The sequence below is a fragment of the Ornithorhynchus anatinus genome, chromosome 9, assembly GCF_004115215.2.
Source record: "Ornithorhynchus anatinus isolate Pmale09 chromosome 9, mOrnAna1.pri.v4, whole genome shotgun sequence".
In the NCBI taxonomy this organism is placed as follows: domain Eukaryota; kingdom Metazoa; phylum Chordata; class Mammalia; order Monotremata; family Ornithorhynchidae; genus Ornithorhynchus; species Ornithorhynchus anatinus.
In genome coordinates this window covers 58,210,495-58,215,447 of record NC_041736.1, presented here as the reverse complement: position 1 = coordinate 58,215,447, position 4,953 = coordinate 58,210,495, and positions in this window count along the sequence as shown.

Genomic DNA, 4,953 nt, shown 5'->3' with positions numbered 1-4,953 from the left:
CATTCATTCAATAGTATTTATTGAGCGCTTACTACGTGCAGAGCACCGTACTAAGCGCTTGGAATGGACAATTCGGCAACAGATAGAGACAATCCCTGCCCACGGACGGCCTCACAGTCTAATCGGGGCAGACAGGCGAGAACAGTAGCAATAAACAGAATCAAGGGGATGTTCATCTCATTAAAACAATAGCAATAAATAGAGTCAAGGGGATGTTCATCTCATTAACAAAATAGATAGGGTAGTAAAAATATATACAAATGAGCGGACGAGCACAGTGCTGAGGGGAGGGGAAGGGAGAGGGGGAGGAGCGGAGGGAAAGGGGGGGGGAAGGGGGCTCAGCCGAGGGGAGGGGGCTTAGAGGGGCAGCAGAGGGAAAAGGGGAAGTCGAGGAAGGCCTCATGGAGGAGGTGAGCTCTCAGTAGGGCTTTGAAGAGGGGAAGAGAGTTAGTTAGGAGTAGGTGAGGAGGGAGGCCATTTCAAGTGCTTAGTACAGTGCTCTGCACGCAGCGAGTGCTCACTAAATGGCACTGATTGATTCCTACTGTGTGCAGAGCACAGTGCTAAGTGCTTGGGAGAGGTAACAGAGAGATGGCCCCTGCCCTCAAGGAGTTTAGAATAGAGAGGGGAAGAGAGAGGCGCTAAGTAAATTACAAATAGAAGAAAAGAAAGTTGCATAGTTGTTGGTATTTGTTAAGCGCTTACTATGTGCAGAGCACTGTTCTAAGCGCTGGGGTAGACAGGGGAATCAGGTTGTCCCACGTGGGGCTCACAGTCTTCATCCTCATTTTACAGATGAGGGAACTGAGGCACCGAGAAGTAAAGTGACTCGCCCACGGTCACACAGCTGAGAAGTGGCGGAGCTGGGATTCGAACCCATGACCTCCGACTCCAAAGCCCGTGCTCTTTCCACTGAGCCACGCTGCTTCTCATGCGTAAGAACTTCTAAAGTGGGGGATAGACGGCGACGTGTAAGTTCGCTGCGGGCAAGGAACGTGCCTACCAACTCTGCTGTATTCATTCGATCGTATTTCTTGAACGCTCACCGTATGCAGAACACTGAACTCGGCGCTTAGGAGAGTACAAAACAGCAAGAAACAGTCACATTCCCTTCCCACAACGGGCTCACAGAAACGCTTAGTACAGTGCTCTGCGCGCAGTCTGTGCTCAGCCAAATATCATCAGTAGCGATGCGTAAAGAAGGGCTGCGGGTGGGTGGAGGTGCGTGAATAATGACACTTCAGGTTCTTATCGTGTTGGTCTCCTTGTTGTCATAGTCATGTTGGTATTCGTTAAGCGCTTCCTATGTGCAGAGCACTGTTCTGAGCGCTGGGGTAGATACAGGGTAATGAGGTTGTCCCACGTGAGGCTCCCGGTTAATCCCCATTTTACAGATGGGGGAACGGAGGCCCAGAGAAGTGAAGTGACTCGCCCACAGTCACCCAGCTGACGAGTGGCAGAGCCGGGAGTCGAACTCCTGACCTCTGACTCCAAAGCCCGGGCTCTTTTCCACTGAGCCACAGCTGCTTCCCAACCAGTCAATCAAACTAAGGCATTTGTTGTTCACTCACCGTGTGCAGGGCACTGTGCTAAGCAGTTGGGAGAGGACAATACCACAGAGTTGGTAGACACGGTCCCTGCCCCCAGGGAGCTTTTAGAGGGGGAGGCAGATATTAATACATTCCAAGCGCTTAGTACAGTGCTCTGCACATAGTAAGCGCTCAATAAATACTATTGAATGAATATTAATAGACGGGTACTTCAATCAATTGTGTTTACTGAGAGTGGAAAGAGCCCGCGCCTCGGAGGTCACGGGTTCGACTCCCGGCCCTGCCACTCGTCAGCTGGGTGACCGTGGGCGAGTCACTTCACTTCTCTGGGCCTCGGTTCCCTCATCTGTAAAATGGGGATTAAGTGTGAGCCTCCCGTGGGACCACCCGATGACCCTGTATCTCCCCCGGCGCTCAGAACGGTGCTCTGCACATAGGAAGCGCTTAACGAATACCAACGTCATTATTATTATATTAAGGTACTTAAAGGGAGCAGATCCAAGTACAGAACAGTGCTTCGCACATAGTAAGCGCTTAACAAAATACCATCACCATCATCATCATCATAAGCAATACAGAAGGGAGAGGGAGTAGGGGAAAAGACGGCTCAGTTGGGGAAGACCTCTAGGAGGAGATGTGATCTCAGTAAGGTTTGGAAGGTGGGCAGAGTGGCGGTAATAATAATAATAATAAGAATGATAATGATAATACGTTGGTATCTGTTAAGCGCTTACCATGTGCAGAGCACTGCTCTAAGCGCTGGGGGAGATACAGGGGAACCAGGTTGTCCCACGTGAGGCTCCCAGTCTTCATCCCCGTTTTACATATTAGGTCACTGAGGCCCAGAGAAGTGACCTACCCACAGTCGCCCAGCTGACGAGGGGCAGGGCCGGAATTCGAACCCACGACCCGTGACTCCCAAGCCCGGGATCTTTCCGCTGAGCCACGCTGCGGTCTGCCAGATAGCAACGGGGCGGGAATTCCAGGCCGGAAAGAAGACGCGAGCAAGGAGTGGATGAAGAGATGGGGGAGACGGGGGCCCAGGGAGAAGGTTGGCATTAGAGGAGTGAAGTGGGCAGGCTGGGTTGGGGTAGGAAAGGAGGGGGGCCGGGGGACTGAGGGCTACAAAGCCGACGGTGAGGAGTTTCGGTTTGCCGCAGAGGCGGACGGGCGACCGGCGGAGCCTCCTGAAAAGTGGGAAGGCATTCTAATCCCAGGCAGCAGAGGCAAGTATGGATCGAAAACCAGATCGTCCGCCGTAAAACCAGAGAAATAGCCACACTGCCATGGAAGCCGTGCCCTGACTGCGCCCTCCTTTCCTCTTCTCCCTCTATTCATCCCCCCTCCCGCCCCCCCCCCCCCCAAATCCCTCCTCTACCTCTATTAATGTCCGTCTTCCCCGCCGGACTGTAAGATGGTTGTGGGCAGGAGATACGTCTGTAATATCGCGCTCTCCCAAGCGCTTAGTACAGTGCTCCGCACACAGTAAGCTCTCGATAAATAGGACCGACCGACCGACCGACCGTTTCCAGTTGAGAAGAGAAGAGCCGCGGTCCCGCAGACCTATCCCAGGAGTAGCAGTGGAAATGCTATTTCCTGAGCACTCCCTGGGTGCAAGGCACTGTATTAAGCGCTCGGTCAGCACAGAGGCACGAAACACACACGGGGAGCTTCCCCACTGAAGGGTGGAGGGGGTAAAATGGGATCCACGGGCCTCATCTGGGGCACTAATCGCCACCTCCTCTTCCTCCTCCTCTTTCCTAGAGTGACCGACAAATAGCATAATCGACGGTTAGTTAGCACAAATAGAACAAATGCTTTTCCACAGTTAACGAGCTAGTTAACGAGCCATGAGAAGGACCAGGAAGATGGAGGAGGAAGAGGTCTGAATAATTCGGAAAACGGAGAATTCGGCCTCTAAGCGCTGAAACCCGTAGAGCGGTCCAACCCGCGATTGCCATTACCACTACTGATAATAAGGATAAATTGAGGAAGAGGTTGCCCGAAGCTTTGGAGGCCTCTGTGACTTTGGGCAGGTCACTTCGCTTCTCGGTGCCTCGGTGACCTCATCTGTGAAATGGGGATGAAGACCGGGAGCCTCGCCTGGGACGATCTGATGACCCTGTGTCTACCCCAGCGCTCAGAACGGTGCTCCGCACATAGTAAAGCGCTTAACAAATAGCAACATCATTATTATTATTATAGACGATAGGGAAGCAGCGTGGCTCAGTGGAAAGAGCCTGTGCTTCGGAGTCAGAGGTCAGGGGTTCGACTCCCGGCTCTGCCGCTTGTCAGCTGGGTGACTGGGGGCGAGTCACCTCACGTCTCTGGGCCTCAGTTACCTCATCTGTAAAATGGGGATTAACTGGGAGCCTCACGTGGGAGAAGTTGATTCCCCTGTATCTCCCCCAGCGCTCAGGACAGTGCTCGGCACATAGTAAGCGCTTAATACCAACATTATTATTATGAGAGAGACACAGAGAGAGAGAGAGAGAGATACAGAGAGAGACGGAGGGAGGCCGTGTCAACGAGGAAGGGAGAGAGGAGTAAGAGACGCGGCCTGAACCTGAAGGTTTATATGCTTTTTGCTCGTCCTTTCCTACCATGGAAATAGCCTAATGGCTGCGAAATCGACTACATGAGTTTTGTGCTTTAATGTCCCAATTAATTAAAACCACAGAGGCTCCAGAGGTCTAGTAAATGACCAGCTCTTTCTCCTTTGAAAACCCCCGAAAGAACGCCAATGTCAGAATGGCATGTACAGCGGACCACAGCCCTCTTCAAGATGGTGCTACAAAGCCACCTCCTCCACGAAGCCCTCCCGGCTAGGCCCCCTCACGGACTCCTTTCCTCCCATAACCCCGGTGGCCCTTGCGTCCAGCTCCAGAAACTACGTTGCTCCGCTCGTGCCCTGAGATCCCTCTGCGTGGTGGATAGAGTCCGGGCCTGGGAGCCGGAAGGACCCGGGTTCTAATCCCCGCTCCGCCACTCGTCTGCTAGGTGACTGTGGTCGAGTCATTTCTCTTCTCTGTACCTCCGCTCCCTCATCTGCCAAATGGGATTTAAGACTGTGAGCCCCATGTCGGAATATGGGCTTTATCCAACCTGTTTAGCTTGTGTCTATCACAGTGCCTGGAGAGGCAGCGTGGCTCAGTGGAAAGAGCCCGGGCTTGGGAGGCGGAGGTCATGGGTTCGAATCCCGCATCTGCTACTCGTCAGCTGGGTGACTGGGGGCAAAGTCACTTGGCTTCTCGATGCCTCAGTTACCTCATCTGTAAAATGGGGATTGACTGTGAGCCTCCCGTGGGACGACCCGATGACCCTGGATCTCCCCCAGCGCTTAGAACGGTGCTCTGCACACAGTAAGCGCTGAACAAATACCAACGTTATCATTAAAAACTAA